Raw genomic sequence first — 26,823 nt, 5'->3', positions numbered from 1 at the left:
TGTCAATTATTGAAAGCACTTTTAGGGCCTTAAGAACACACACATTGCACATACACAATCTTGAAATCTTTTTTACTATAAAAATTATGAACAATCCTGGCTGTCTCTGGCTGTCATCTGGCCTGTGAGATCACCTTCTTTCTCCGTTAGACTGCTACGAGAGTCTAGTGTGGGTAATCCTCATCTCCTTATCACATGACTGAGCCTGCCCAATTATTGATCTTGCCACCATTGCTATGGATACCCCAGCTGTCTTCTCAGTCTGCTCATCTGTGGTGGACTCCCATGGAAAGGATGAGACACAAGCGAGTGAACTCGGGATGGGAGTCCAGAGCAATTTCTAGACTTGTGGTGGACTCCCATGGAAAGGATGAGACACAAGCGAGTGAACTCGGGATGGGAGTCCAGAGCAATTTCTAGTGCTCCCTTTTTATTGAGAATTTTACACATAGTAAGCATTCACATTGTGGATTACAATAATTAAACATAATACACAGAATTATTTACAATTGTCTGAGCTGCTTGATTGTTTCTGGTGTTTACTTTTAATTTCCTTGTTTTATCTAGGTGACCTTTAGGCAGACATGTATGTATAAGGTCTTAGATTAATCATTACTCAATACTGGAGTCAGAGTTATTCCCACATCTCCCCTGTTTTAGTTTTTTGATGATCGCGGATGCCTCGGTAGCTTTTCGCCATCTGCAACAACAGCTCTCCTTCCGTAGGCTTCACCCGACACATTCCTAAAAATCCAGGGAGACATTGGATACAACAGCATACACAAAGAGAAAGTATAAAAAGCAATATCACTCCAACAATTAAATGACGAATCCATGAACCATCTGGCAACCAGGACCAAAGTGGACCACACGTCCAGTCCCTCGTCTTCCGATCGTAATGGATTCTCATTCAGGGTTTGTTCCATATGCTGTATAGTAGCTGTAATGTTTGGAGAATAATCAGAGATATACATGCAACAATGCATATGAATCACAGCGCAAACTCCCCCTTGCGCTGCCAAAATAGTGTCCACCGCATATCTGGTTTGCAGGACAAAGTCAAGGATTTTTCCTTGCTCTTCTTCAAGCAGCTTTAGAGTTTTAATTGTTTTTTTTAAACATAGTAATTGTCCAATTGTTTAAACGATGTAAATCTCTATAGTTCATCATGACTCCTAAAGGAGGAATAACTCCCCTCGATATCTGTGTCCAGTAGTCATGAGTCAAAACAGAGTTTACTTTCGTTGCGGAATGCGCATTGCGGATATGAGCAGTCCCCAAAGATTTTTGAATGAAATGAGATGGGATTACTTTCCCAAAGGTGCAGACTCCTTTCCATCGTGCTGGCATGCGATCATAGGCCATCCGTCCACACAGTAACCATAGATTTGCTCCCAGGAGATGACCAACCGTATTTGGTTCAGCATAGATTAATTGTGCAAAGGATTCCATTAACATAGCCAAATAAGTGGATGGTGGTGCGTATTTCCTATTCGCACATTTGGGCAACTGGTTTTCTCTCGTGGTGGGACAACATGTGGCAGGAATATATGGACACCTATTTTCATTGATCAAAGATGTGATATCATATCGAGAAATGTTATGTACAAAGTGAGATTTTTTGTTTTCATATCATTAGAATAAAACCGACTTCTATTGCTAATAACAATTGTTTTGTTGCAAAATGGATATGTTCCCAAGTAAGTCATATTCTCTACTGTCTCATTGTGGGTCCAACAGATACCCGCCACCTCTTGGATTCGGCTTCCAAGGTGCAAGGTATTTATGTTACTTATAGTCCAACTGTTAGACCACATCCCTGAACAACCATAGCATTGTCCCTTATACCAGTCACCTTCGGCCAGAGGTACTGCAACCATTGGAAGCCCTGATGTTTTGTGAGTTGGCATGTGCATACATATCCAACAATCAGTTTTATTATGAAGGTTTGCTAGCTTCCCCATGTCCTGGATCAACGTGTTTCTTTTCCATTCCCCCAAATCCATCCCCTTGCCCCTTTGGCTGATGATAAGGACGAACACAGCGAGCAGGAACCCAAACAACTGTCCCCTCATCTTCAACAGCAGCGTATCCTCTGCCCCAAGTTATCAGCGGGACAGGTCCTCTCCACGTTGGATCTGGTAGTCTCCTATACCGAACTTTCGGTCTTGGCGTACCTGCAGAAGGGAGGAAGCAAAATGCCTACTGGCTGCCGTAGCAGCTGTCATGTTTAGAAAATTTTAAGTATATAATGTAATATTAAGAATGTTTTGTATGTAAGGCAAGCCATATCCATCCACTTCCCCCGTTTTTGTTTTTGTGTGAAGGAGTGTCCTTTGGAAGTGGCTATTGGTCAATCCCAACTGGCAGAGAGGTTAACAATTGTAATTTTTCCATTATCCAATAACAATTTTTGTGCGAAATTGTGATAGCAAATCTCTACCCCACAAGTTTATGTGCAGGGGCAACACAAGAGGTTGAATCCTTGCGGTCTCACCAGTTTCTCTATGCAATGCCTTCAACCAATGTACACTACTTCTAGCAAACTGCATACCACCCACTCCACGAACAGCCGGAGAGTCCTCAAGCGCCCATTCATTTGGCCATTCCTTTTGGCGTATCACAGAGACATCTGCTCCGGAATCTATAAGGCCAGAAAATGATTTTTCTTGAATTTCAATTGTCATTTTTGGTTGGTCTGTAGTCAATTTTTTTGTCAGCGCTAGCAATTCTGCAGCAACTGGAGAACTGGTCATTTCAGTGGACCCAAAACCGCCAGTTCGTGGGATCCCAATTAAAGGATTCATAGGAATGTATGGAAGCAATAATAACTGGGCAATAGAGTCACCGGCCATTAATGATGCAGGAGTATCAGTGTACAATTGTATCTTAATAACCCCTTTATAATCTTGATCAATAACTCCTGGAATAACAACCCTTTTTCTGATGCAGAAGACCTGGGAAGTACCAATCCCACTGTTTTTTCTGGCAGTGGCCCATGCAAATGAGTGTCCCCAATGTACACTTGATTAGGAAAGGTCACATCAATTGAGTTCAGCATTTTAAAACTCAAACCTGCACTCCCAGTAATTGCAGGCGATGCTTTTGTGACAGCCTTGGGAGCGGGGCTAGCTGCACGCCCCAAATTTAGTTTCCGGATTTTGGTTCTGATCAGAGCGACATTGATTTGCCCAATGAAACCCTTTTTGCATTTTGGACAGATTGACTTAGGGCGAATGTCCTTAATTTTGTTTTTGTTAAATGCCATTCCCCCCAGGAGCACGGCACTGAGCTTTAAAATGGCCAGGCTTCCCACAATTAAAACAATTCCTGTAGGTTTCATCCCTTTTTGTAATGCCACAGCCAAAGTCTCCATGTTGTAAGCCTGAGAACCCACCACTGCACATGCCTTTAACAGATCAGCCAGAGTAACCTCACCTCTAGCCACCAAAGGCTGTAAGATACGCTTGCAGTCAGTGTTTGCATTTTCAACTGCTAATCTCAGCAAAAGTTCCTTTGCCGCTCCTTCATTAGATATTTGTCTGGTAATAGCCAATTGCAGCCTTTCCACAAAATCATTATAAGACTCAGATGCTGTTTGCTTAATTTGAGAAAAAGACTGTGCTGGGGTTCCCACATCCTGGATGTGGGACAATGCCCCAAGGACAGCTGCCATAACCACTGGAAATACGTGATCAGGCAAATTAGCAGCTTGATCAGCAGTGGATTCAAACAAGCCTGCCCCATAGATTTGGTCTGGCGTATACAGCCCCCCCTGAATTCCTTCCCCTAGTGATAGCTTCTCTTTGGTATTCTGAGTCAAAGACCACATACTGAGTAGAACTCAATATCATTCTCATTAAATCTTTCCAGTCACTAGGAATCATGCATGAGGTAGCCAAACTTGTCAGAAGACCCTTTGTAAAAGGACTTTGAATACCATAATCTTTAACTGCTTTTTAAATTTCCCTAAGGACAGCTAAAGGAATCGGAATCCATTCAGTTTGCATATTACCTTGAGTATTTATTTGCCTATTAACTGGAAACAAATTCATCTGGGTAATCTCGTCAGGCTCTAATTTCCCTTCATTGAAAGCCTGATGCATCATTGCTTGAACTTTCCCCGTTTGTGATTGGATTTTCTCCTCTACAGGCGTAAGCGCTGTTGGGGTTGAGAAGGCATATTCCAATTTAGAAATTGGGGGGTGCAACACAACTCCTTCATAAGGAGGAGGTTCAACTAAAGTTTTTAAAAGAGGTTGCTGCTGTGTCTCTAAAGCAGTCATAACAACCTTCCAAAATATCAAAATTTCAGCTGTTGCCCGTGGCTCTTCATGAAGGATAGTTCCAATTCTCCTCCATGTGTCTAACTTTAAAGATCCCTTCTCTGGATACCAAGGACACTGCCGCCAGATCTCTTGCAGCAGCTCTTTCACATTACCTTTTGAAAGAACTATTTGCTCCCCCTCAGAGGGTTTAAAGATAAAGAAGTTTGTCCTGACTAATCTTAGCAGCTCACTAACATGCTGTTCCTGTGGCTGAGAGAGTTTTCCCCCCATGCTCCCTGAAAAAAATCCTATTGTCCAGCAATAGTTAAGTACGTACTTTACCTATTCCAGGCAAGGAAACACGGAGGTCCGGACACGTACCACCTGCAGTGGATCACGTCAGGGTCACCACTTGTGGTGGACTCCCATGGAAAGGATGAGACACAAGCGAGTGAACTCGGGATGGGAGTCCAGAGCAATTTCTAGACTTGTGGTGGACTCCCATGGAAAGGATGAGACACAAGCGAGTGAACTTGGGATGGGAGTCCAGAGCAATTTCTAGTGCTTCCTTTTTATTGAGAATTTTACACATAGTAAGCATTCACATTGTGGATTACAATAATTAAACATAATACACAGAATTATTTACAATTGTCTGAGCTGCTTGATTGTTTCTGGTGTTTACTTTTAATTTCCTTGTTTTATCTAGGTGACCTTTAGGCAGACATGTATGTATAAGGTCTTAGATTAATCATTACTCAATACTGGAATCAGAGTTATTCCCACACTCATCAAGACAGTCGTGTTCTAAGTTGACTCTCTCAGAGAGAAAGCTAACAAATTGGGAAACCCTCAAAATTAAAGTAAAAATAAGCGTGATCGGCTTGGAGTGAACAGCTGATTGGTGTGAAGATTGCAGTGGCTCCCGGGGACCTGGGACCACTGAGAAGACACCACATGGAGGCTGGAAGGGACTTCCCCCCCAAGGTGATTCCAGGGCCAGAGATTGATCCTGGTGCTGAGGAAACCAGCGGATCAAGTCTACAGACTCTAAGTCATTGCGGAGAGCAAGAGGAGCGGCGATAGGGGTTACATTGCCCTAATTGGCTAATTCCGCTCTTTCACGCTGCCCGAAGCTCCCACTGCACAGCTGACTGACTTTATTGGAGGGTGGGAGAGATCAATCCCCTGCTTGATTTGAGGCCTCAGGGCTTTCTAGTCTGTATGGCCTGGGCACAAGTGACTGCTTAACAGTAACTCCTAATCAAAGAAATGGAAGGGGAAGCAGGCAGAGAAGAGCCCTTCTCCCTTGCAATGGCACAAGCCTCTTCAAGGCACAGCAGATCCAGAAGGCATTCCTCAGCCCAAGGGGCAGCAGCCAGGATTAAGGCTGAAGCTGTGACCACAAAGAAAAAATCCAAGGCAAAGGAATGAGTGGAAAAGCGAAGACGTGAGGCCCTTGAAAGACAGTTTGCTAATGGCTGAGAGCAAAGGGAAGGACAGGGCCAACTGTCACCCAGGGATGGGATTCTACCAGTTCGCACCTATTTGCTAGAACCAGTTGTTAACATTCTAAGCAGTTCGGAGAACTGGTTGATAGAATAAATTACTGGCCTAATTCTGTAAGGAAGGCAGGAAGGAAACATTCTGGTGTTGCTTACAGAAATTGCCTCTCCGTTAACCCTTCTTGGAAGGACTAGACTTCCCGTCTCAGGAACTTCTCTAGAGTTATTTTTTCCTCCTTTGCTGTTACTTTGCTTGTGTGGAGTGACCATTCAAAGTTACAATGGCACTGAAAAAAGTGACTTATGACCATTTTTCACACTTATGACTGTTGCAGCATCCCCACAGTCAGGAAAGACCAGGTGAGGAGATGCATGCCTCGATGTGAGTGATACTGATTTGGCCATGCCCAGCCAATAACATGACCACCAAGCCATATCCACCCAGTCACATGACCACCAAGCCACACCCACCAACTAAGCCACGCCCACAGAACTGGTTGTTTAAAAATTTGAATCCCACCCCTGCTGTCACCCCATCCAACTGTTGCTGGGGCAGATTTGGAAACTGTTAATATTCAGATCCTGCAGTCTTGGTCACCAGAGGGAACTGCTGAGTTCATTCCTGCTCTCCCTCAAGATTTTGGCAGAAAAGGCCCCAGCAACAGGCCTGTTGCTTCAGCTGCTCCTGCCCTCCCTCAATTTAGTCAGCCTCTTAGCTGGCCCTTGGCTATGATTCAATCCACTTTTACTCCCTCAGCTGCAGGACTTCGCCCAGGGGCCCTTCAGGGACTGACATGTCAGATTCTAAAAGAAAGGTGGTGTCTTCAGGATCCACCATCTGCTAAGCCCTTCTGGGATTTCCCCTGGGTTGTGGAGGGGTCATCCTAGCCAGATTCCACTTGGAGCTCCATCCACCAGTGCTAGGCCTGAATCTTCCAGTATGGCCAGACAGGCCCCTATCATAACCCACAGTGAGTTATCAGGAGGCAGCTTCTAGGGAAAGTTCGGAACGCAGTCACTCCCCTGCTTCAGGGGTGGAAGAAGGTGAGGTGAGGGGCTCTAACTTCTCAGAAGATGAGGATGTTTCATTTGAAATACCTGTCCTTTTATTTGATCACTCCCTATTCAAATCCTTGTGACACAAGGCCAAGAATACGGCCCATTTAGCCCCAGATGAGACCTCAGTAGAGCCAAGCCCTCAAGGATAGCCCCAATGGAAGCTGAAGAACAACAAGAAGAAGATGAAGATGCCATCTTCAATGAATCCCAAAATTCATCTAAGAAAGAAGGAAGGAAGGAAGCGAGGAAAATGAAGGATTTAAGATCTAAAAAAACATTTAAGAAAGAGAAAAATATGATGCAAAATAAATACAATGATAGCAAACAAGAGAAAAAGGAATACAACAGAGAAGGGATGCCGGCAAGACAGAGGTTAGAAGAAGGGGGGTAGGAAGATTTGGTGGGGGAAGAAAGAAAGGGGAAAGGCGGAGAAAAGCCACAAAGTTTTAAAATTAGATGGGAAAAGAGGAATCTTTTTAGGGATAATGGGTAAAGCATAAATTTTTTTTAAAAGATTCTGCAAGGTACACAAGATGGTATTGTAACATTTGTATTAGAAATAGAAAATTAGAATGGCTTAAGAGTTAATAAGAAATTAAAATGTTGAAATGTTTAATAATGATTGATTTTTAAAATGTAATAAAATATTGAAGGGAAAGGCAATGAGAATGCTATAAGATTTATTATTTAGATTTATTATTTAACTACGTATTTAGGAGGATATTATGTATTTAAACATTTTTGATTTTTACTCTGTTTTTATTGTTACTAAAAGTAAAAATTAGTAGATAGAATGTACCAAGCAGAATCAAATTGGGTATTAGGTGTTATTTTAAATGTTAATCTAATTAATTTAGGGAGAGGATAGAAAGGCATCATACTCTGATTAGTGATTTCAGGAGAAATTCTTTTTTTTTTTTTTTCTCATTATAAGGAATGAGATAGAGGGATAATAAAGGATGGGCAAAAGATACAAATATAATGATTTAAATTAAGATGGATTGAATAAGATAGAATTATGAAGAGTGAAATGTGTGGAGAAGTTTATATAGAAGATACAGAATGGTAAATAAAATAAGTAATGATCTGTAAGATGAGCATGAATATAATTAAAGCCCATATAAAGAGAGGTACCTGGGGCCAAGTTACTTTACTAAAAGATTTTTTATATGTATGTTTGTGTCTGTTTATGTCTTTGAGAGTATTGGTGAAACCTTGTAGAAACATAGAAAGAGAGTGACGATAATCAAGTCAGAAAGAAATAGATGAAATAATATAGAAATATATTGTATAAGATAAGGTTTTATCTGACTTGTTAAATCTATAATGGAAAAAGGTTCAAATATGTAATGGTTGATGATGATTTGTTTGTTTTTTGAAATTAATAAAACTTGCTTAAAAAAAAAAAAAAGGATAGCCCCAAGGGAATTCCTTATTCTCTCACCCGACTGTCCAGGCAGAGGTCTTACCATCACCTAGACCAGGGGTGTCAAACACAAGGCCCGTGGGCCAAATCTGGCCCGCCAGACCTCATCTGATGGCCCGCGGTGCCGCCGCCAGCCTTGCAGCCTCCCCCTTTTTTTTTTCAATGAATTTACTCCGTGCCTGCACGGAGTAAATTCATTTTAAAAATGGCTCAAGTTAAAAAAAAAAATTACTTACCTTCCGGGACCTGGCCCGACTTCTTCCTGCCCCGCACTGCTCCCTGGGTGTCGGACGTGACGTCATCACGTGACGTCCGCCCGACATCTCCAGGGATCAGAGGAGCGCGCGGACACCGTGGAGAGGAGCAAGAAGAAAGAAGTAAAAGAAAGAAAGAAATAAAAGGTAAGTAAAGTAAATGGATGGCTGGGCACTATAAAAGGGGGCAGATGGCTGGGCACTTTAAAAGGGGGCACATGGCTGGGCACTTTAAAAGGGGGCACATGGCTGGGCACTTTAAAAGGGGGCACATGGCTGGGCACTATAAAAGGGGGCAGATGGCTGGGCACTTTAAAAGGGGGCACATGTTTTGCGGATTGCTACAGCACAAGACCTAACACCAAACATCGATGGACTGACCTTAGGAAAACGATGTCAGCCATCTAGTCAGTAAAGTTAAAAAAAAGGTAATGCCTTGTGTTTTCCATATGTTTAATAAACAGTGTTTGGCAATATTTGTATGTTTAAAAAAAAATAATGTTTGTTACCAAAAAACATTTTTCAATACATTGTACAATAATTGTATATTTGAATATCTACTTGTCATTATTCTGACTATGTTTCTGCTTTCAGAGCTAGTTATTACTTACATTATTACAAAAAACAGTAATAATTGAATGCAGTGACATTAATTTATGATAATAAAGAGTGGACACATAGACCTACAGATACAACCGGCCCTTTGATGGGGACCAAACTGCTGATGCGGCCCCCGATGAATTTGAGTTTGACACCCCTGACCTAGACTATTCCTGGATGTAGTGGTGAAGCAATGCACTTCTCCAGGCACTGGCCTTAACCCATCCTTCTCAGAGAAAAAAATTCTATAATGTAAGTCCGGATTGGGCCAAGGCTTTGCATCTTCCCTCAGTGGATCCACCAGTAGTTAGTTCTGCATCTTCCTCAGGGACCCCTGTTAGGAATGATAGTCACCTAACAGTTGGGTTGGCAATATATAAACCAGGATAGTCATTTAATACTGTTGTATCTTTAAGAGAATGTTGTAATTGTGATTGGCTGAGGTTCCTCCAATGGCCATAAGATGGAGCCAGAAACCTGGTTTGTTCTCTCCTTGCATTTCCTGTTTTGCCATATTGCCTGATCGTCGTTCTGCTTGGATTGCTGTGAGTCTTGCAACTGTTAGCAAACTCCGTTTACTGAATTTTGTTTATGATACTTGACTTCGTTTTTGGATTATCCCTGGACTGATACTAACTGCTTTAACCATGTATGATTTGGACTGTTTGTTGGACTTTGTTTACCCTTTTACTGGAAGTAAAACCTACATTTCACTATTCAGTGTATCTGTATGCTGGTTGTGTGTTATTCAACACCACTCTCACTACGTTTCCCTGAGTGCCCTCATTCTCCTAACGGGGAATACCGCAACACTGGTTATCGGCCCAGGCCATACCAGGCTCAGATAACTGAGAGTTAGTGTGAATACACAGTACCGTATACAGACAGCTGTTTACTGTTTAATTGTGGGTTACTGTCCTGGTAAAGATGGCACAAGACCTGTCAACAAGTCTATCACTGATAACCTGGTTGGATGGAACAAACTATGGTTCCTGGTCTTTAAAGTGCAGTCTACTTCTGCGTAGGGAAGGGTTATGGGCTGCAGTTCAGAATCCACCGGATGTAAATGCTTGGGATCCAAATAATGACGACGATGCCAAAAAGTTAGCTGACTTTAAACGGAACAACGAATGATCTAACACTTGGACTAACACTGAGTGACCAGCAGCTAGTCCATATTTGTAGAGAAGAGTCTGCTGCTAGGTGTTGGGAGAATTTGAAGAGGATTTATGTTTATGATAGTGTAGGTGCACACATACATCTTACACATAAACTGTTTGGAGCACTTCTGAAAGGTGGAGATACGTTAGCTCATTTGAACTTTATGAAAATAACTTTTCAAGAGCTACATGAAGAGGAACTGATTTTTTCAGTGCTGCATCAGGTTTACATCATTCTTTCCTCATTGGATGAGTTATGATGATTATGTATCTTCACTGGAAGTCCTGACCAGAAATGAACTGACATTGACTAACATAACCAGACGATTATTAGAAGAGGCAAGAAGAAGGCAGGAAAGAGACCAACTGAGAGAAAAACAATCACAAGAAGAGGATTTGTCTTCAACTGCCTATACTGTTAGGAAATGTTTTTCTTGTGGGGCTAAGGGACATATAGCTAGATTCTGTAAGAAGAGAAAATGACAGAATACTGGTAATCACCAGAAGGCTAAGAAGAATGTTAATTTAGCTATGTCTAGCAATTTAATTGTAAACCATGATTTGTGGGTGGTTGATAGTGGAGCATCGCAGTGCATTACTAGAAATAGAGAGAGGTTTGTAAAGATATCCACAAGTAAGCAACATGTGTCATTGGCAAATGAATGGAAGATGAAAGCATCTGGTGAAGGTACTGCATATTGTTCATGTATAAATGAGCATTTATCAATGTTATAAGTACCTAAATTGAAATTTAATTTGTTATCAGTAAGGGCTTTAGCTAATATTGGTTATGTAGTAACCTTTAGGGGAGATAACTGTATAATAGAGAAAGAGGGTAAAAGTGTTACTTCTAATTTAGAGAATGATTTATATGTGATACATGATGACCAGTTGCAGATGGCTAACTCGGTTTATAACAATGTTAAGCCACATGACGAATATATACATTAGAGGTTGTGTTTGCTGACATAATTGGTCCTAAGAAACCCAGTTTGGGAGGTGCCTGCTATATTTTGAGTATAATGGACCATTACTCTTGGTATGGTTTCTGTTATTTAATGAAAAAACAAAACAACATTTCTTTAATTGGCTAAGGTTTGCAGAAAGAAAAATGAAACATAAGGTAATTACTGTAGTTACTGATAACGGGACTGAATTTATTAACAATAGATTTCAAACTATGTTAAAATTGGCTGGTATCGAGCATAAGCGTTCTGCATCTTACAGGCCACAACATAACTCATTTATAGAACGAAGAGGGCAAACGTTACAAGCCATGTCTCGCATTATGTTATCTGATTCAGGTTTGCCTGAAACACTGTGGGGTAAGGCCATAATGTGTAGCAACCATGTGTTAAACAATGTGGTGAACACAACAACTGGTGAATTGCCATTCACTCGTTGGCATGGCAGAAAACCAAATTTAAGTTATCTACACACATTTGGAGCTCCAGCATAGGTGCATATTCCCTCATAAGTAAAACTTAAAGGTCAACATAGAGCTAGGAAATTATTTTTCATAGGTTATGAGGTCAACCATAGATCGTTTAGATTTTGGGATCGAGGCACAGCTAATATTTACTGTAGCGCTAGTGCTAAATTTCTTGAGCACGTTGGATGGCATAAACTAGAACAGGAATCTAACAATGATGTTGTTATCGACACCCAAGTAGTCCCTAATGATGAGATAGTTAAACCATCAATAGCCATTGAAGAGAAAGAACAGGCACAGAAGGAGTTAGAAGAACAGGAGCAGGTGGAACAGGAGAGTCCACCAGTAAGCCCTGAGTTACCTAGACGTTCAACCCGTATAACATGACCACCTGATAGATATCAGGCTAGTGTAGTATGCCAAGTAAATATGGTTCCTAGTAATTATAATGAACTGAAACTGTATCCTGCTAAGGATCAGGCTGCTTGGCAGGAAGCAATGGATAAGGAACTGAAATCTTTACAAAGGTTGGAGGTATATGAAAATGTCAGGTTACCAACAGGTGAGCATAGGGTGTAAGTGGATTTATAAAATTAAGACAGGTGTGGGTGGGACTGTTACCCATAAAGCCAGGTTAGTAGCACAAGGGTTCGATCAGTCAGTCAATGACTATGATGAGGTGTTTGCACCTAGTCTGAAGACTACCACATTACGAGCAGCATTAGTGTGGGCAGCTAAGAATACACAATAAACCATTTGGATGTTGGGACAGCATAACCTCATGCACTGTTGCAACATACTATATATTTAAAGAAGCCTTTGGGGATAAAAACTGATAACAAAACTGATTGCTGGAGATTAAAAAAGAGTCTTTATGGTTTGAAGCAATCAGGATATGAATGGAACCAGTGCATAGTAAGAAATTAACAAAGATAGGTTTTGTAGCTGGCATGGCTGATTCATGTTTATTTAAAAAAGAAAGTGATGGTATAGTTTCATTGTTGCTATTATTCACTGATGACATAGCATTAATCACAAAAATTGAGCAAGAAGCTACTGAGATCTCACTGTTAGAGAAGAAATTTAAAATAAAATATTTAGGTGAGATTAAACAGTATCTTGGTTTAAAAATAGATAAAACTAAGGGAGGCTACAAAATCTCACAGGTAGATAAAATTAACCAGTTACTGAAGAACTTTAAAATGGAAGACGCCAATGACCCAGGAGTTTAGCCAGAATGATGTGCAAAGTCCTGTTTTTGATAAAGACATTTATCAATCTTTAATTGGTAGCTTATCTTAGTAATTGGTCAAGGCCAGATATAACATATAGTGTTAACCAATTAGCCAGGTTTATCGCTGAGCTTACTGAAAGGCACTGGCAAGCTGCTAAGCATGTGTTGAGGTATCTTAAACAAACGATGCATTATGCATTATATTTGGAGCCTAAAGATGAACAAAGTTTAACTGCATATGCCGATGCAAGTTTTGCTGTAGACGTACCTATCCGTAAATCAATGTCAGGTACTGTAGTATTATTAGGAAAGGTGTTAATTGATGGTGGTCTATTCGACAAAAACATCTAAGCTTATCAACAATGGAGGCTGAATTCTCATGTTGTTTCTATTATGTACAGACTTAGTATGTTATAAACAACTAATGATAGATACGGGAATTAATGTAAAGGAACCTATTGTTGTATATGAAGACAACCAATCAGCAATTCAGATGGCATCCAATCTCGCCGTAAAGACAAGATCAAAACACACCGACCTACGATATCTGAATGTGAGACAATGTGTTCAAAGTAAAATGATTATACTGGAGTACTGCATGTCAGAGAATAACATTGCAGATCATTTTACAAAAGCCCAAGGTGTAAAACATAACTTGCTGTGAGGAATATGGACTTAAAATGTAAGGTTTTATATATTGTCCTACTCAAAGGGGAGAATGTTAGGAATGATAGTCACCTAACAGTTGGGTTGGCAATATATAAACCAGGATAGTCATTTAATACTGTTGTATCTTTAAGAGAATGTTGTAATTGTGATTGGCTGAGGTTCCTCCAACAGCCATAAGATGGAGCCAGAAACCTGGTTTGTTCTCTCCTTGCATTTCCTGTTTTGCCATATTGCCTGATCGTCGTTCTGCTTGGATTGTTGTGAGCAAACTCTGTTTACTGAACTTTGTTTATGATATTTGACTTCATTTTTGGATTATCCCTGGACTGATACTAACTGCTTTAACTGTGTATGATTTGGACTGTTTGTTGGACTTTGTTTACTCTTTTACTAGAAGTAAAACCTACATTTTATTATTCAGTGTATCTGTATGCTGGTTGTGTGTTATTCAACACCACTCTCACTACGTTTCCCTGAGTGCACTCATCCTCCTAATGGGGAATACCTCAACAACCCTCACGGAACCAAAGGATGCGTTGAAGGGGGAGGATAAACGCTCAAAAAATATCCTGCAAAGGTCCCACCAGGCTTCGGCATGGGCAGTCCATGCTTCTACAGCAGCATCTTTTTTCACATGGGTGTTACTCTGTTGGTTAAAACAATTGCAGGAGCAAGTGCCACCATCTAACATCAGGATGCATCAGGATCTGAGCAAAATTATAACCACCACGGAGTTCACCACTGATGCTATTCTTGATTCGGCTAAATTTGCCTCTAAGGCCATGTCTACCTCTGTCACTGCACGGAGGCTTTTATGGCTCCACAACTGGCTAACAGACGCCCAGAGGAAATGGAAGATGGCTTCAGCCCTTTAAAAAGGGACAAGCTTTTTGGAGATGCATTGGAACCTTATTTAGTAGAGACGTGGGACAAACAAAAGATGCTTTCTTTGACATTCAAGAGATCTGAAACAACACCAGCATTATATTACCAGCCGTTGTCCTTCAGGCAAGACTTGGGTTCCAGATTCGCATGCTCCAAGCTCAGCCAGACCAAACCAGGAATGGTCAGGTAGACAATTTCCTCCCTCACTTTCAAAGAGGAGGAGGTTGTTTGGCCCGGCATTCCAAGTAACTGCATTTCTGACTCCCCCATTGGTTGCTGCTTGTCTTTCTTTGCTGCTCAATGGGAGAATACAACATCTGACGTCTGGGTTTTGCAGACTGTGAGGTCAGGACTTTACCTCAGGTTTCTTTCCTTCCCTTCGAGATTTTTTGTTAGCTATCCCATCTCTAGGGACAAGGCTAGAAGGGTCCTCATGGAATCTGCCATTCAACACTGACTTGATATTCATGCTATCCAGGTGGTTCCAGAGGATCAGCAAGGGCAGGGATTCTTTTCCCAGTTGTTTGTCATCCCAAAGGCCTCGGGGGGTTGGAGGGCTATCTTAGACCCCAAACGTCTGAATAGCTATATCCTTTACTGGCGTTTTAAAATGCAGTCACTCCAAACTATCTTAGAGAGCATTCAGGATGGTGACTTCCTCACTTCCACTGACTTGACGGAGGCTTACCTCCATGTGCTAGTTTGAACATTTCATCGTAAATTTCTCCATTTTTGTTATGATAGAAGACAATATCAATATGGGGCTTACCCTTTGGACTTTCTTTGGCCCCCAGGGTGTTCACCAAGATACTGGTGGCTCTGGCGGCTTCTTTGTGAGCCCTGCCAGTGAGAGTTCAATGTTATTTGGACAATGTTTTAATTCAATTGTCCTCAGAACTCACTGCCAGAAGAGATCTCTGAATTACCTTGCAGGTGTGCAGTCGCATGGGATCTCGATAAACATCAAGAAGAGTAATCTGGAACCAACCAACCATCTTCTACAGTTGGGAGCAGTAATAGACACGATGGCCTGTGAGGTCTTCCTATCTCCAGATCGTCAGCAGAGCTTGCAGTTGCTGGCCAAGCAGATCAGACAATGTCAAACTGTACCTTTGTCTTTTTTATCTCAACTTTTGAGCAAGATGATATCGTGCATTTCCATTGTCCCATGAGCGAGACTTCATGCATGTTCGCTACAATGGTTCCTCCTTCCCGACCAACGGGCAGGCAAGAGCCATTCGGCTGTCAGGGTGTGGGTTCCCTGAGCAATTCTCAGGTCTTTCTGGTGGTGGCTGTCTCCAAGCATCACAGTGGATCAGCTCTTCAAGGAGCCCGGCTGAGTGGTTATCACCACAGATACCAGCCTATATGGCTGGGGAGCTCATCTTCAGTCGGAGATGGCTTGGGGGCAGTGGTCTCAGCTGGAGAGCATGGACTTCATCAATTGGCTGGAACTCAGGGCTATCAATTTGGCCCTCAAATAGTTTCGGGGCAGTGTAGTTGGGAACCATGTACTTATAATGATGGACAATGTGGCAGCTAAGGCACACATCAACTGTCAAGGGGGAACCAGGTCCAGGGCCCTTATGCAGGAAGCCTTTGGGCAGAGAGACACCTTCTATCTCTGAGGACGGAGCACATTTTGGGGGTTGACAATGTATCAGCAGATTGGCTGAGCAGGGCCAAGATAGATCAGTCCGAATGGTGTCTCCATCCCCAGTCATGGACCTTTTTGCTTCCCCAGACAATGTTCAACTTCCCAGGTATTTCACCAGGTTCTACACATCGGGGGCAGAGGGGATCAATGCTCTTCGGTGACAATGGCCAGAAGGTCTAATGTATGCCTTTCCACCACTTCCTCTCATTCCGCCTGTAATCAAGAAATTATTGGCAGATAGGGTGGAGGTTTTACTCCTGGCCGCTCATTGGCTCAGATGTCCCTGGTTCGTGGATCTGGTGAACCTATCAGTGATTCCCCCATGGAAGATTCCTCCATCCAAAATTTCTCTCAGCCAGGGAGCTCTACTGCATCCAGAGCCCCAATGGCTTCAGTTAACCGTATGGAGGTTGAGCGAGGATTGTTAAGTGAGGACAGTTTCTCTGTTAGAGTCAAAGATACTATACAGGCATCTAGAAAGGCTTCTACCAACCACGTTTATATGCAACTTGGAAGACCTTTTGCACTTGGTGCAATAAGACTAGTCGTTTGGCTATTGGGGACATTCTTGAATTTCTGCAGGACGAGTTGTACAAAGGGCTGTCACCTAATACTCTTCGCAGACAGGTAGCAGCGTTCTCTTCTGTCTTATCCATGGGGTCATTGGAATCTATTGCTCACCATCCTTTAGTCCGCAGATTTCTCAGAGGGGCATCGAATCTACATCCTCTGGTAGTCCAAAGGTACCCTATGTGGGACCTGTCCAAAGTCCTGTGGACTTTTAGAGGAGCTCCCTTTGAGCCACTAAAAACCATTGGCCTGTGTTTCATGACTTAATAAGTAGCCTTCTTGGTGGCCGACGGGCTAGAAGGGTTTCGGAACTAGCAGCGCTCTCTGTTAGGGCAGATCTTTGCATCTTTCATCATAACAGGGTGGTTTTGAGACTAGATCCCACTTTTGTTCCAAAGGTTAGCTCTTTGTTCCGCAGAGCGCAGGAATTGGTATTACCAGATTTTTGTCCTAATCCGATGCATGAACTGGAGAAGAAATGACATGCTCTGGATGTTTGCAGGGCACTGAAGATTTATGTTAAAAGGACTTCTTCATTCTGAAAGATGGAATCTCTCTTTATTTCCTTTCAACTGGCTTCGTTAGGAAACAAGATTTTCCCTTCTATTATGGGCAGGTGGATTCGATCCTGCATAGCATTGGCTTACGAGATTTGGGGTCTCCCTGTGTCCAGTAGACTAATGGCTCACTCCACAAGGAGTGCAGCCACAACAGCAGCTTGGGCTACTCAAGCATCTATTAAGGAGATTTGCCAGGCTGCCACCTGGTCATCTCCTTCCCCGTTTATCTGTCTTTACTGTCTGGACTGTTTCACTTCTGCGGATGCGGCTTTTGGCAGACGGGTGCTCCGACGAGTTGTATTGGAGTGGGCGGATGAGAACCAGACCTAACCCTTGGAGCCGGCTTTGATAAGTCTCACACTAGACTCTCGTAGCAGTCTAACGGAGAAGGGACGTTGGTATAATCACCTGTGAACATCCTTTCTCGTTGGACTTCAAGAATGTCTAGGCCCACCCTGAGGAGATCTGGCAGGGAGGGAGAAGGATGTTTTAATATTTTTCAGAACATGAAAACGCCTGTCAAAAATCCTTCACCGAAAGCTGGGGTATCCATAGCAATGATGGCAAGATCAATGATTTGGCAGGCTCAGTCATGTGATGAGGAGATGTGGATTGCCCACACTAGACTCTCTCGCAGTCCAATGAGAAAAGAAGTTCACAGGTAATTTTACCAATGTCCCATTTTTTTTCCTCTGCCTTGGCCATGCTCTTTCTCTTGGAGGGACTTAATCTCCGTGCAGAGCTTGATCATATCATATTAGGGGATGTGCATAAGCGCACCAATCGTGCCTACCATCCCTGTCCTATTGTTTCTTTTTATTTTTCTTATAAATATCTATCTCATGTATTCAAAACTATGTTCATTCTTATACTTATACCTTGTAAGCGATTGACAAATCAAATAAATACTAAATATCTCTGATTAGCAGCTGATCAGATATAATGTTGGAGAAGAAGTGTATTTTCTCAGAAACCAGAAAATTCTTCTTTATAGGTAAAAATGGTCACTTTCTCAACGCTAAGCTTATTGTCCCAAATTAGCAATTAAATTTACTGCTCAGGAACAAGAAGGTAGATTCTTTTATTTCAGCAGATTGGACAATTGCAATTATATCTCTATGAAAGCCAACCGATATTTTATAAACCATAAATGTGCATCCTCATCTGTTTTCTGAACTAAGATGGATATTAATAAGATGGTGGTGATATCTTTAAAATGTTCCTCGTTTTTAGCATTAAACACATTTTTTCAGATCTACGGAAGTATTCTTTGTATTACACTCTTCTGTTTGGCTTTATACTAATTCAGTATTGGTGTTAGGGTACTTTTATTTTTTATAAGATACAAAAAAAAGAAATATAACCTTTTAGGATTAGATTTGAGGCTTTAACAAATAATGTGATATAATATAAAATGTGATAAATAATAAATTGGGATAATGCATTTGGAATTAGCATTTCTGCTCTTTACCTTATTTAACATAAATATAGACTTTGTAGCTCTCATAAGGATTGTGAATTTATTGAGAATTAGCAGGAAATATCTGTCTTTAGTGATGAAACATGCTCTGTTTCCATTACATAGTGTATAGTCAAAAGTGTTTGATTAAATAGAGAAAAAAAGATACTTAAAGGCTGCTACCATAAGTCCAGAAACCTTTATAATTCATGTACATCAAACCAAAATTAGTTCTGTAATATAATACACAAAGAAAGAGTATATTTTTAGGCTTCCAGCAGTGCATCATCAATTATGGTTTCCTGATTTCACATTTGTCATTTTTATATGCTTTTGTTTGTGGAAAGTTTTGACAAGGTGCTGTTTTTAGTGTGATTTGTTAGCAGCTTTCTCCCTTATTGTTAGTTTCACTAGGAGCTGTGGTGCAGTATAATTATTTAGCAAGCCTATAACACCCCTATTTGGTCATCTATTATTAGGGTCATTTAGGCGAAGCCTACATAAAAATTGCATTCCTACACAAGTGTCTAATTTATAAGTAACAATAAATATGCCAGGCCTTGTGCCAGATACAATTCTAAGGCTTGCAGCCTCTTAATGACCAAAGAGCAAATAAGTGTAGCAAAAATTCTTTGCATTTTTAATAATAAAACTGGAGAGGAGGGATGCTTGCCAGATCATTTTGGAGCTGCAATGAAATAAATGAATAGACTGTTCAAGCCTGCTTGGAATTTTGCAACTGCTGAACTTACTTATTGAAAAAAAAAATGCAATTATTTGTATTAAAGATTTTAAACATGTCTTGCAATTTAATTGAAAAACATCTAAACACAATTAAATACATAGCTTACAGTAAGTAAAATGGACCACTTTTCTGAATGTCTTTCATAATTTCAATTGATGGAGACCAATCCTCCAATACAAACCTTTAGAATAAATGAAGATAAAGCATAGATTATTTGGCATTTCAAGATTCCGAAATATATAAAATATGTGTTAAATCCATCTGCATTCCAAATGAAACTGTACCACTGCACAAATATTTATAAGATTCTCCACTGAGCCGAAGGGAGAATCCAGTAGTCTCTAGACTTATAGCTCTGCAGACCGAGTTGAAAAACTGAGGACACACCCCCTGGTAACAGTCCCCAGTTCTTCACTCGGTCTCAGCGTGTTCAGACCACCCTTTAAGGGCTCTGAATAGTTCAGATTGTAGAAGAATCTTCACCCCCTGGATTGAATTTTTTCTTTTCTTCAAGAGGCTTAGAGCAGGTTTGACAGTGCCAATTAGCACTTTTGTTTTTCGCATTTTTTTGATTGCCTTTTAAAAAAATTATTTGCTGATAGACTGGTTTTTTGAATTGTATTTGTAAATTTGGTTGGAGGTGCCCCTGAGAGCCCGTGTGGCCTGGGCTGGGGCGGGGAGTCAGTGTCTTATTCAACTCACTTTCTCCCGGTCCGTTCTTATTGATCTGTGCTAGCCACGAAAACTGCGAGGTGCTTCTGCCCCTTTTCGGCATTGGCGGCTATTTCAGATGTTTCTGGACAATTCTGCAGTTCGTCTCCAGGATTGTCCTTTGGGGGGTACTGGCTATCTGGATTGAATCCTGACCCCCTGTCCAGTCACCAGGGCACCGTGGCAGTTGTGAGACTCTTGAGACTGCCAAATTGATTGCGGTGCAGCCAGCACTGGCTTGCAAGCCTCTGATCTGTCAGGCTTGTAGCAATTTTAAAGACTCAGCCATTTTTTTTCCTTTTTGCTTTGACTCTTGCCTTAAATTGCAGAGCTGTGCTGAGCTCACCACTTCTGGGTCACACTAGCCTCCTGAAGTGGTGGACAGCTGCTGTGATCAAAGCAGATAGCTTTAGATCAAATAAATGTTGTTTTTATTTTTCTTTTGCCCCCCTTTTTCCTTTTCTCTCTCCCTGTCAGTGACAATTATTTTTGGCGGGCTCAAAATGGCTGCCAGGGGAGCTGGCCAAGAATTGTCAGCTCCTCAGCAGAGTAGGGAGAGAGCTGCAAGGGATCAACTAAGTCCAGGTCTACTGGGCTGGAGACAGCAGCTAGGATCAGAGCTTGGACCCTAGCCCCTAAAAGACCCTCTAGGGCAGAGGATAGGCAGGCCAGGCATAGACAAAAAGCCCTAGATAAGGAGTTTGATAAGGCGGTGAGAGACTCCAAGATGGCTGAAAACAGGGCCATCTCTCCTCTGCTCCCACAAGATGGCAGGCAGCAAAACCAATTGGCAGATAGACAATATTTGACTGCCTGGTATCCCGGTGACTCAAGTACTCAGGATTTGCAGGGAATCCTCCAAATCAAGGCAAAAGCCACTCATAATAATTCTGAGCCACCACAAGGATTTTTGATTGCTGCATCTGGAAGCCAAGCCTCCAGCAGAACCAGACCTATGCCTGAAAATAAAAAAGCCACCTTTACCCTATAGTGCAGGGGTATCAAACTCATTTTCACCGAGGGCCACATCAGAGTAATGGTTGTCCTCAAGGGGCCACATGTAACTGTATGACAGTATAAATGTAATCAAATGTAACTACTCCTAAATGTTAATTAACTCTGAATTTATTATTTATTCAAATCACAAATATTACATATGCATTTGCATAAAGGTAAAAAAAAGGTTGCTAGTAGCTCTTTAATATAACATAAATAAATTACTTTGTCAAGTTAAGAAACCCACATTACTCCATCAATCAATGATCAATCTATCCAAGTGAATAATAATAGAAAAACATCATCCAACATCAGTTATGATAATAACTTTGTTCAAATCCTTTTTGTCACAGCTAGGAGGGGCAGAATAACAGAATAAGTACAACCAAAAATTGTGAGCTGTTAAGAACATATGTGACAGATGTAGCGTTTCACAAAAACAAATGGCTGCATACAGCCTTGCAGATTTGTCTGCATAAACATATAAACCTATAAACACTAAATGTATTACTACACATATAAAGTTATATTTGTAAATAACTCAAAATAACAAAATCAGGGTTGTCTCAATTCACAACTATATTGTCTCAAATTTTTAGATGAAGTTCATGAGAAGATGCTGACTGTCCTGGAACACACAGAGTGGATCCCCTCTCCTCCATCATAATCCATTGATCATGTTCTAAAAATGACAAAATGTCAGCACAATCATTAAATTGCACAGTTTAACTATTCTTGATTGAAATACATTTTATTATATATTAATTAGGTTTTTAAAAATGCTTACTTATGCATTTTCTGGCTGGATCTTTGACACCGTTTTTCCGTAGCCAGTGTGTCAATGTCTGGTTTTAGGTTTTGTGCTGAAGCAATCCGTAGAACAGCGTGGAGGTTCTCATCAGTGATACGTGATCTATGCTTGTTTTTGTTTAGATTCATTATTGAAAACATCTGTTCGCACAGATAGGTGCTCCCAAACATAAACAGAACACGGGCTGCATGACGTCGAAGCTGTGGCATTGAACCAGGGGGTATTTTACGGTAAAAGTCCTGGATCACAACATCCTTGAACTTTGCTTTCAGGCTACGATTGCTTTGAAGCTCGATTAACTCCATCTGAAGGTGCTGGGGTGCAGTGCAGACGTCGGTGGTGAAAGGATCGGCAAAGATGGCAAAGTCTGAGTGCTGCGCTTTAAAGTCAGAGAAGTGCCGATCAAACTCATTTATTAATCAGCTCACTTTGGTAGACAACTGAGCACATGAAAAAACACTAGGAAATGAGGCTGAAATGCTTTGACAAACAGGAAAGTGAGCAAGATTGTCCTGTTTGACTTGGCACATCCACAGATCAAGTTTACGCTGGAAAGCTGTGATCATGTCGGACATCTGCGTAATGACTTGTCTATGTCCCTGCGGCTTCTGATTCAGTTGGGCGAGATGCTCGGTTATGTCACATAACATAGCAAAGTCACACAGTCAGTTGGGATCTGACAGTTCAGACACGAATTTTCCTTTACTTAGCATGAAAACAGCAATATCTTCCCTAAGTTCAAAAAATCGTTTGAGGACTTTACTCCTACTCAGCCAGTGTACTTCTGTATGGTACGGCACGTCTCCATGCTCTGAGCCCATCTCCTGCAAGAACAGCTGGAACTGACGGTGATTCAGGCCACGCGCTCAAATGAAGTTCACAGTTTTCATGACCGTGGTCACTACATGATTCATCCCCAGCACCTTCCCACACAACGTTTCTTGATGAATGATGCAATGATATGTTACCAGAGGCGTCTGACAATTACTTTTCAGCATTTTGTCTTTTATTAGTCCAACCAAGCCCGCTTTTCCTCCACACATTGCGGGTGCACCGTCTGTAGTTAATCCCACCAACTTTTCCCAAGGCAATGCATTTTTACTCATGGACTTCTCCACCATATCAAAAATGTCCTGTCCCATTGTGGTCCCATACATGGCACCTACATCCAACAGCTCCTCAGTGACAGTCACGCCTCAAATAAAAATGGATAGATGTGCTGTATCTGTGTTGTCTGTGCATTCATCAAGAGCTAATGAAAAAGCTATGTAGCTGCGTGTCTCTTGGGCCAGCTGTGTCAACAGGTTTCCTGCTAGTTCTGTAACTCAGTCCACAAGGTGTTCCTTGATAAACTGACATTTTTAAAAGTCTGTATCTGGTCGGGGCACACCTGATCACAGACCTTCAGCATGCACTGCTTCAGAAACACACCCTCTGAAAAACACTTTGAAGCTCGGGTGATTTCTTCTGCAACGATGAAGCTAGCTTTCACTGCCGCAGTGTTTTTGGTTGTGGCTTTCGTGAACACATTCTGCTGCAATTGTAGTTTGCTTTTTAATTCTTTGACAATCTGTCGTTTTTCTGAAAGGCTAACTTTGGAGTCGGAGGTAGCAGATCCCCCCCCTCCTTTAAAGACTTTTTCCAGCTGGCTCTCTCCAAGACTCTGCTGGTTAAGGCTAAGAGCACGGCTCATCTTAAAAAAAGGGACAAGGTCATCCGGGATCTTCCCCCAGAGGGGGAGGATCAGGAAGATTACCTATTCACCGAGAAAGCATCGCTGTACCTGTGCCCCAGACGTTTATGAATGTGATTAAAAAGCAGTGGGAGTCCCCTGGGGGGGTACACTCACCCCAGTGGGTCTGAGTCTACCTTATTTAATGGGTGACTGCGGCAGCTGCAGGGTAGAATCCCACCTGAGGACCTCAGGGTGCATCAGGACTTAAATAAGATAATAGCCGCAGCTCAATAGACAGCTAATGCCACCCTCATATCAGCCAAAACTTCTTCCAGAGCCATGGCCTCATCTGTAACAGCACATAGGCTCATCTGGCTAAGAAATTGGCAGATGGATGCCAGAAACAAATGGAAGCTGGCGTTTTCTCCCTTCAAGGGAGAGAGGCTTTTTGGAAAGGCCCTGGATCCCTTTTTTTGATGGAAACCAGGGACAAGTGAAAGATCAACCCCTCCCAGGGGAGGCGTCTTGATTACAGGTCTCTACCCTACTACAGAAAGCCCTCCTTTAAACAGGGGGAAGCTGGAGCAAGCTTTCCCTGTCAAAGTAGGCCTTTCTTCCAGAGATCCTCATTTCAGGCCAATAGACCGGCCTTTGCCGCCAGAGGGCATCAGAGGCAAGATGACAGAAGTTCCTTTTGGGGTTCCAACAGACCTTTTAGATGCAACAAGTGACACCCAAGCCTCCTCTCCCACAGGGGGGCCGTCTGGGACTGTTCTGGCAGAGGTGGGAACAGATTACGATGGACGCTTGATCCTGACAACTTTATGGTCAGGCCTCTCTCAGGAGTTCATTTCCTCCACCACCAGTGCCTTTGTGTGCTGCCCCATCTCAAGGGACCCCTCAAAGACAGATCTCATGGAATCAGTGATCCACCATCTGCTGGACGTTTGGGTCATCCAGCCGGTTCCTGGAGACCAGGAGAGACAGAGGTTCTATTCAATTTGGTTTGTGATTCCAAAGGCTGGGGGTGGGGGTGGCGAGCAATCCTCAACTTGAAAGGGCTCAACAGACATCTAATCTACCAAAAATTCAAGGTGCACTCCCTCCACTCTATCCTACAGGGCCTGCAGGAGGGAGACTTTTTTGGCTTCGGTAGACCTGACAGAGGCCTACCTCCATGTGCCCATAGACCCAACCACCGTCAGTTCCTGAGGTTTTGCTATGGTGGCCACCATTTTCAATATAGGGCTCTCCCGTTCGGCCTGTCATCAGCCCCATGGACTTTTACCAAGCTCCTGCCGGCCATAGCGGCATACCTCAGATCCTTACCCATAAGGATCCTATGCTATTTGGACAACATCTTGATAGCATCCTCTTCCTAGTTTTGGTTGATCATCTGGCACTTGAGCGTGTGCTCCTGAAACAGGAGTAGTTTCCCAGAAGGGTCGTTCAGACCATCTAGGCGGCCAGAAGACCTTCCACGTGCAGGATATACGATGCATGGAGGATATGATGTCGACAATCAGGATCCTTCAAGAGCATGGGTTCTCGATAAACCTGGACAAATGCCACCTAGTACCATCAAACCGTCTCTTGCATTTGGGGACTATCATAGACACCTTAACTGGCCAGGTCTTTCTCTCACAGGAGCGTTGAGACAGTATAAGGGACATCAATCACAGATCCTGTCTGACAGAGAGGAGCCTATCATCTTACTGTCTCAACTTCTCGACAAGATGATATCATGCATCGGGATCATCCCAGGGCCCGCTTCCTGCCTGAATCCTGCAGTGCTTCCTGCTCCCCTACCCGAAGGCGGGCAAGGGCGACTCACCAAGGAGGGTTCACGTCCCTGGTTCTTGCTGGTTCTTCATTCTCTCCATTGGTGGTGGTCCCCAGCCATGGATCAGGGAGCCCCAGAGGATTACCATCACCACCGATGCCAGGCTGTATGGTTGGGGAACCCACCTGGGAGTCCAGGTTAGGTGGTCATGGGACGAGCTCGCCCACAACATAAATTGGCTAGAGCTCATGGCTGCCTGCTTAACTCTCAAGGACCTAAGGCGGGAGGTGATGGGGAGACAGGTTTTTCTCCTCACAGACAATGTGGCCACCAAGGCCCACATAAACTGGCAGGGGGGCACTCACTCCAGATCTCTAATGGAGGAGGCAACTCGGTTGTGCAGGTGGGCGGAGAGACACCTGTTGTCCCTGCGAGCACAAAACATCTCGGGAATTTCCAATGTGCAAGCAGACTGTTTGACCAGGCCCACAGTCAACCAGTCGGAATGGCGACTGCATCCCAGTCTGTTCCAGGAGGTGACGGAATGGTTCAGCCATCTGATTCTGGATCTCTTTGCATCTCCAGAGAACTCGCAGCTCCCGAGGTTCTTTGCACGGTTCCCAGCACCGGGAGCAGAAGGGGTCAATGCTCTCTGGTGCAGGTGGCCCCAAGGGCTTTTCTATGCCTTCCCCCTTCCCCTGATTCCGGGAACAATCAGAAAGGTACTGACAGAGAGGATGGAGGTTCTGTTGGTAGCCCCTTACTGGCCCAGGCACCCATGGTTCGCCTACCTGGTGGGCCTGTCGGTTGCCAGACCCTGGAGAATTCCTCTGCACAGGGTCTCCCTCAGCCAGGGCCCGATCGAGCACCCAGATCCAGCCTGGTTTTGGTTGACCGTCTGGCACTTGAGCGGATGCTCCTGAAACAGGAGTAGTTTTCCAGAAAGGTTATTCAGACCATCCAGGCGGCCAGAAGACCTTCCACTACCAGGATATATGACGCATCATATGCCAGTCACCTATTGGAACCTACTGCTATGTCTGTGGCAAATGTGTTAGAGTTCCTGCAGGACGGGTTGGACAGAGGTCTCGCCCCCGGTACCTTGAATAGACAGGTGGGTGCCTTGTCCTCAGTTTTTTCGGTCAAGGACTCAACCACTCTGGCCCAACACCCCAGGGTGAAAGCCTTCCTTAGGGGAGACACTGATTTGAAGCCACCGTTTCCCCGCCTGGGATTTGCCTAGGTTCCTGCAGGCACTGACTTCTCCCCCATTTGAACCCTTGCGTGAAGTCAGTCGTCGCCTGCAAGGTGTCATTCTTAGTGGCCATTATTTCAGCCAGGTGTATCTCGGAGTTGATGGCCTT

General features: G+C 42.9%; 1 long non-coding RNA gene and 1 pseudogene across 3 annotated transcripts; both read right to left on the bottom strand.

Annotated features, from left to right (window-relative positions):
* Positions 1-428: 428 nt before the first annotated feature.
* On the bottom strand, positions 429-4,729 carry LOC148128794 (uncharacterized). 2 transcript variants are annotated; one of them, XR_015746106.1, is made up of 3 exons: positions 4,611-4,729; positions 2,555-2,644; positions 429-744 (listed from the first exon to the last, which is right to left on the bottom strand). It is a non-coding gene; the product is annotated as an uncharacterized LOC148128794 (long non-coding RNA). The 2 variants fall into 2 exon arrangements; XR_015746107.1 differs by having other exon boundaries at positions 2,562-2,644.
* Positions 4,730-21,790: 17,061 nt separating this feature from the next.
* On the bottom strand, positions 21,791-24,982 carry LOC113424744 (general transcription factor II-I repeat domain-containing protein 2B-like; annotated as a pseudogene). The gene is made up of 3 exons (XR_015745962.1): positions 24,965-24,982; positions 21,978-23,694; positions 21,791-21,872 (listed from the first exon to the last, which is right to left on the bottom strand). The product of XR_015745962.1 is annotated as a general transcription factor II-I repeat domain-containing protein 2B-like (transcript).
* Positions 24,983-26,823: the final 1,841 nt, after the last annotated feature.

Source organism: Notechis scutatus, chromosome Z, assembly GCF_049901735.1.
Source record: "Notechis scutatus isolate UNSWTSFEM ecotype Mainland chromosome Z, rNotScu1.2, whole genome shotgun sequence".
In the NCBI taxonomy this organism is placed as follows: Eukaryota; Metazoa; Chordata; class Lepidosauria; order Squamata; family Elapidae; genus Notechis; species Notechis scutatus.
This window is presented reverse-complemented; position numbering and strand designations above follow the sequence as displayed.